Consider the following 7,780-nt stretch of genomic DNA (forward strand, 5'->3'; position numbering starts at 1 on the left):
AATATAAATGATATTCTCAGGAAACTGGAACAATTCTAACTTCTCTACTTATATATATTTCAATTGAAAACAAAAGTTTTATTTTTTATTCTCTTATAGAAAGCCGTATTTATTAATCATAATGTTATACAGGCCTTTTCTGGTCCAACTAGTTTCTTGGTGCCTCTGTGTCTCCTCCCTGAAACTGAGGAAACTTTTAGTTTTGCCTAATGCTACACAGGAAATTAGATTCTCCCTGTCTCTTCTCTGTGATGACCCTGTCCCATCTCTCTCCTGGCAAATTGCACTTGACCCATAAAATCAGTAGGTTCTTCTAGATATAGGCTTTTGTAACCAGGTTATGGGAGATAATTAAACATTAATGTCCTAAGTACACATTGTAGGTACTATTCTTGAGAGAACTAAATAGTGACTGAAATCGTTTTCATCAGTCCTTTAGAAATAAAGTGCTTGCATCATCTTCATACTTACTTATCTTTCAAGTTTCTCATCTTTCGAGTTTCAGGCTTTAGAACATGAATCATTTGTTGATGAAGAAGACAGATGAAGACCTTGTCTCTTACTAATCCAAGCTATCATTTCTTTTTTCGTTTTCCACTCGGTCCTATGAGGGTGGGCTCTCCTCGTTTCTGTATAGAAGAAAATTCTCTTTTATCATATCTTGTTTGATTTGTTAATGAAAGCATTAAAAAATCTGGGAAAAAATTCTCTTAAAATAACTTCAAGTTGAAGATGATCTTCTTCCTCTGGCCTTAAATATTTTGTCACAAAATCAGTCTTGGTTCTTCTTCTCTTTTTGCATTTTTGTTCTCCCAATTTTAATCTTTCTGGAGGCAGATGAATATCTAGATCAAAAGAGAGAGAGAGAGAGAGAGAGAGAGAGAGAGAAGGATGAGAGATAAAAGCACAGTAATATATTTCTTAGGATATTTTAACTCAATTATTCTCATGTAGAAAATTTCCTTTGTCTTTTAGCTAATCTGTGGTATAAACAGGATTTTATGACATAGGATTCCATGAACTTGATTGAATCTCTATTGTTTAAAATATTGTATTCAGCTTTGTTTAGTCATCTGCCCCAGATATCAAGGTACTGTTTGCTCTAATATATACAACCCTAATGCATGGGTATGAAAAATTTCTACCAACCGTCTTGCTTTTTTTTTTTCATATAAAGCCTAACATTCCTATAGCTATTCAAATATTGTTGCTCCTGTCTCTGATCCTCATCCTTGAAAACCAGCTATGACTGTGTTCACATCATAAAAACAAGCTTCATTTGTTGTTCAAGAGCTATCTAGCAATATTGTTACTTATTAAATAGTAACTTTAGTTCTAAAGAAGAGGAAAATTTAAGAAGCAGTTTTGCTTTGCTTACTAAAGAGTTCAGGGCTAAATAAAGTATTCAAGAACAACATTTAAATTGTACAGATTATTGGTTAATTACAACTGAAAAGAAATTAGCATTTTATCAAATTTATATAGCCATGGCTTCAATTATAAGTCGAATTTTGTAGGCTAACAAATTATAAGCTATTGTAAATAAATATTAAAAATAAAGAGTAAAATCATATGCTGTGTTTTATCGTTAGTTGCTTTCCTAACTCTATTGTTACTTATCTCTATGCAACTACAGCAATTAAATAAATAACAATGAATATGCCTTTTATTTTTCTCCCAATAATGATCTAAAACTGAAAAAGGTGGTATTTGGTAAGAAAAATAAGTTTATATTTTAGAAATTGCATAAAGATATATTATGAGCAATTCTAAATTCTCAATGGTTCATGTAAAAAATTAGAGGAGAAAATCTATAGCTAAAAAAATAGAAGAATTTCAACTGAAATTATTAACTCATTTAATTGAAATTAAAATTTTGGTCCCTTGATATACACATTTCTAACGATGTGTGATTTTATAATTATTATTTATGAAAATATACCTATTTCAATTAAGATGCAAGTAAACCCTTAAATAGGGAATTAGATTTGTGGGGTTTTTGATATAATAATAAATAATTTAAATTCTGCAAACCTGAGTTTCTTTTTTGCTCAGTTCCACATGGGAAGAACTTCATTCTAAAAGTTGAAATAGGAAATATGGAAGATTACCATGATTATGTTTACAAGCTGCTGACTTGTTCCTTTTACTCTCTTTGGCAAATGTCCAAATATAACATTATAATTAAACAGGTCTGCCATTTTTCGTGCCACCAAAGGTGCCTATTATTGATGACAGTCAGATGGAATACCATCTGGTAAAAGTGATTTATTATGGAAGGGATCTTTAATGGTATGCCATATTTTATACATAGTTAATTGTATTGTCCTTTAGGCACCATATTTTTTAGGATGATTGCTCTAATTTAAACAGTTGAGTGTTCCTTCTTAATTTTTACTGCCCCCTAAGATTACATGTAAATAAAACACACAAATGGCTAGACAATGAAGATAGTAATTCACTTTGCAAACTTTCTTTTCTTCAAAACTATGTATTAAAATATTAGTAATCTAATTACGGGTAACTTGTATGCAATAAACACTGTCAAATGTGTAGGGGATAAGTATAAATAAAACAAAATAACAACAACAACAATTCCTTTTAGGGAAGAGATTCAAGATATTATCAAAAACTGTAAGTAACAACAATAACAACCAAAAAACCAGAGGAATGTAGTTGTTGATTTGACGAAATAATGATCTAGGCAAAAAAACACTAATGTTAGAACCAAAGTCTTTTGTTCAGATTTCCCCTCTCACTTATTTACATATTCTCAACTGATGAATTTTATCCTAATGTGCAAAATGAATATGCCAATGAACAGGCTATAGAGATGCATGTGCGGTATTATGGATATAAATCCATAGGTGTGTAAATGCATATCAGTACTTAGGATATTTCTTACAGTATACTATGTGTTATTTTTTGTGTGTGTGTGGCAATGCTTATTGAATTTAAATAGATTTAAACTTGTTAAACTAAAGAGGATACTAAAATTTAGATTACACACTTTGGAGAATTTTCCCTGGGCCTAGATATACAGCATATGTAAAAGTCAGTTACTATCTTTGAATATTGTTTTTAGTCTTCCCATATAAAGTAAAATTCAAGATCAATTTTAAGTAGAATTTTAAAACAAATGTTTGAAAACATCTTTATTCTTTAGAACACGTTCTTCTTTTTCTCCATTCTCTTCTCAAGTGCAGGCGTCCCTGTTGTCGGAGAGGAAGTTCACGGTGCTTTATTTAAGTGGATGCTAAGTGTTAGGATAAACATAGAACATCTTCCAAAAGCATTTGTTAACTGGGATGTATATAATTATATACATAAATATACATAATTATAGGTAGATAATTATATATACGTATATATGTTATTTTATGGAATATACATACAATTTTTCATTTTCAATTAGAGCACAAGATATCATGTATTTCACATATTCAGCTGACCATATTTCTGTAATTCCCAATAAAGTCTCTGGTGCTATCTCCTATAACAAGATCTCTGGTGTTATGACCCAATTTAGCTTTGCTCACTATGAATATAGATTATTATATAATTTCCTTGTGTTCCCACCCACTTGTTTTGTTGTTGTTGTTGTTATTTTGTTTTATATAATCTTCTATAAAATCTTCTTGACTAGCTAATTAACATTTGATTAAGACTAGGATGCTACTAAATCAACCCGTATTTTTATATATTTACTAGCACATTAACCAATAGTATTGCAAGTAGAAAGGTCTTCCTATTTCACATAGGTTGTTTCCAAATATCAATACTTCCTAACTTTGAACTTCAGTGCCAATGTTTTGCATTAGTACACATTCAGGACACATTTAATCATTTATTCATAAAAATAATGATTAGAGATTTGTAATCAAACTTTAATGTTGCTTTGAAAAATCTGATATGTGGTTAAGAGTGTGTGCGTGTATGTGCATGTGTGTATGTACGTGTCTCCAAAGCTCCTGAGGCTGTAGTATCCCTCAGGTGATTTCATCTAATTGCTTTTTGACCATTTCATATTAACAATTTCTGGCATTTACTTGATTACCTTTTCTGGGGATTCACATGTTGTGCTTATATATACTCTGGATTCAGAAAATGAATCGACTTGATTGAGTTAAAAAGGGTCATTACAAAAATATACAGTTTACTAAAAGGTATTTGCTTTTCTAGAATAAAAAGTGTTCTGAATAATCAGTTTGTCCATTCACATTTTATCACCCCACTTAATCCAATTTTTGCAATGATTCCTGTGTGCAATGATAGTGAAAATGGGGATTTACTCTAAGCCACTCAAAATTCAACTTAATATTATTTAACATTCTATTTTAATCTAAAGTAACTTTAGAGTAGATATTTTCTAAATAAGGAAATTTCCTCAGGCTCTAATCCTGTTCCTTTACTACTCCTATGCCCACATATATCTCAAGCTATGAAGTCCTCAAATTATATTCAAGTATGTATAGAAAATACTTTATTTGACTGGAAGAGAATTTTGAGTTAAACAGATATCCTGGTTCTGTTTTACCTATTTGATGATTAAATCAATATATTTAGCTATAATTTGGTGATAGAGATATAATAATTCTTTTGCCTCTACTTTTACAAAATTATAATGACATTTCAGACCATGCTATTAAGAACAATTAATTAGTTGGCACAAATACAAACATCCAACACATTATACCCAGTGAATATTCAGATATTTTAAAAGATTTAAATTAAAATTATATATACCAATGCCAAAATTTGGATACATTCATTTTATAATTTAGTCAGATTTCTGTAAGTTTTCCTTTATAACATAGTTAAGGTCAATGAAAGAAAATAAATACTGGAAATTTTCATAGAGGTATTTAATATACATAATTGGTTACAATTTTCATATGTAAATGGTTACAAAAGGAACATGGAGAAAATTCAGAAAAAATATGTACAGGTAGTAACTATCAACCCTATGCCCCAGCAAATAAGAGAATTTATGATTCCCAAAATATAAGAGATTTTAGGAGGCGCCTCTGGCAGCTGGGGATTACACTTTTAAACAGGTGGTACAGTCTATCTGCTGCCTGTACCATTAAGTGGCTACAAGGAGACTGGTTTTCAGAGTGTAGAACTGTGTAGGAGGCTGGAACCAACAGTCACCCTGGGGTGGCGTGCCAGCTGAGGGGATCAACTGTTGCTGGAGTGGTAAAGTGTTGCTGATGGAGGTTACAGGATCAGCAATCACGCAGAAGAAAAAGTCTACCTCCCCTGTCCTACCTTCGATATTCTCCCTAGTGCTCTACTGAGGAATCTAATCTGAGGCAGGCTGGGAAAAGAATGAGAAAAATGCACTTTGCAGAGTCCTCTTCTCAAGATCACAGACTAATGTTTATCGAAGGATAGATTTCGAGCAGAGAGCCCATAACATTTCTCATTTCCCATTATAGGAAAAAAAGCCACAGACAGAGGTAATAGAGGTATGGCTCTAGTTTCATCTATTTTAATGTACTTATTGCATTAATGTATTAATTATATTACTGTATCAATGATATCATTATGACTATTTTTCCATGCCACCATTGGTTCTCTTAAACATTTTATCTTGGTGCTTATTTTAGCTTTTATCTTTGTTGCTTTTTTAATGTTGGAACAAATGCACTTTATGTGTATATTACCTGAATGCTCATGAGCTTTTGCAGTGATATCATTAGTATAAAATTTTAACATCTCCAGATCCCACATGTTCCCACAGGAATTAACATTTCACGTTCAGATCTTAATTCTTCCAAACACATTTGAGGTTCTGAGAAGTCCTTTTCATGCACTAACACAAACTATTCTCGGCCACTCCAAATTCTTTCCTCACTTTATGGTTTTGTAGGTGAATACAAAGTTTTTCTTGACCCTCTTATTCTTGAGAAAGAATGATAATAAATGGTGAAACTTAGTAGCTCCTGTTTGTTAGAATTCTTTTTGGCATCCCTTTGCCTTTGGAGGTAAGCTTCAGAGGTGAGGATATTCCTTCCTCCAGGTGTAAGGAGGGCACCTCTCACGTGAAGGTTTTATGACCTGTTTCAGGGGAGATGGCCAGGGGTGAAATGGGAGGGGTGGGTCAGAGTGATGTTCCTGCTTTTGCCTTTTTCTCAAATTCTTTCAGCTTAAAAGAGCCAAAAAGCCACGGTTCTATATTTTGGGGTAGTGTGTCCTGAACTCCATCACTTTCAATCAGTCAGGTGGTCTCTGCAACTCAAGATACATCCAGCATGGGCTTTTGGTCGCTGTGCCACTGCAGCTGGCAAATTCATGACCGTGGAAGTAAATAGAATACATTTACCTCTATGTTACAGATGCTCTTGAGTTATAGAGTGTAGGGAGGGAAGGCCAGAGGTTTCTTAGGACTCTGAAGTATTATAGAATTTAGTGAAAAGCTCTTTCTTTTCTCACAGTTAGCACAAGTTAGAAAGCACCTGAGTCAGGATAGGTTCACCTAACAACTGCCTCACAAAACAACCCATCATACTCCCTCAGGTAGCAGAACTGGATTAGGTTACATAGACATCTTCCCTATAATAAATTCGATTTTCAAGCAAGAAGAATTACAGAGATAAAGCGATTAGCTAACCAATACTCTAAGGAAGAATCAGACAAATTACTAGAAAAGTTTAAAATTCCACAGAAAAATAGGATAAGATTCTTTAGTAAGTCAAAGCAACCTGAGGAAAGAACCTATTGAAGATTTAAAAAAAAGAAATTAAAGGGAGTAAAAACCTGACATAGAGTATAATATAGAATTGTAGTCTGGTTTGGACTGTAGTCTGGTTGTAAAACATATATGAGAAGTGAGTTAGAGAAGGAAAACTATAAAATATATTGTGTAATAAAATATATTATATATTTTATATTTTAAAATTTGGAATAAAAGTTGTAGAGTCCAAACATAATATCTTTCTAAAGAATTATTACTATTTTGTTGGTTTTGAAAATATGTTAGCATGGAGAAATATTCTTTTTTTAATAAAACAATATTGAATATTTACTGGAGAAGGCTTATTTAAAATGTTCCTTAAAGTGTTCCACCTTAGAGAATACGAAATGTAATATGCAGTGAGTTTAAACTACACTCTCGGTGTGATGGATTGCCCCTATCAAAAATCCACATCTCAAGCCTGGCATCGTTCAGATACTGGCTATAATAAACACATATGCTTTTTAAGTCTCAGAAAACACAATAGGGTTCCTAATTAGCATTATGAATTTTAAAAAAGTGGAATTTCATTGGTGAATTTTGAGGCTTAGTCACATAATGCATATTAGAAATGTGTTTTCAATGAAAAAAATTGGAAGTATTCAAGATATATTGATTGACAGAAATATTCTAGATGCCAACCTCTTTCTTAAAAAATAAATAAATAAATAAATAAATCTTAAAACTTGTATATGCAGCAGAGGAGCCTGAGACTTATTTCTGAATGGTCAGTGACTAACCAAGAATTCAGAGGAGTCTTGTGAAATTATGCATAAGTCACGCAGCCGAACTGCTGGAATACCGCCTTGATGCCATGAGTGAAACCTTCTTGTAAGGAAAGTCAGATCACCTAAGAGGACAGAGATTTGGGACTTCTATAAGCTTACCAAACATCATGTAGCAGCTACTTGTTCTGGCTTATAGGTAAATGCTTTTACAATAAGTCTTCCCATTTGCCAGACTTTGATCTGAAAGTGCTTTCTTTATAATCTGGTAGTGAGTTTTTGGAGGAGTAGCTTATTGATTGGCAGCAACTTTTAT

The sequence above is a fragment of the Pteropus medius genome, unplaced genomic scaffold (genome assembly GCF_902729225.1).
Source record: "Pteropus medius unplaced genomic scaffold, Ma_sr-lr_union100, whole genome shotgun sequence".
Lineage (NCBI taxonomy): Eukaryota > Metazoa > Chordata > Mammalia > Chiroptera > Pteropodidae > Pteropus > Pteropus medius.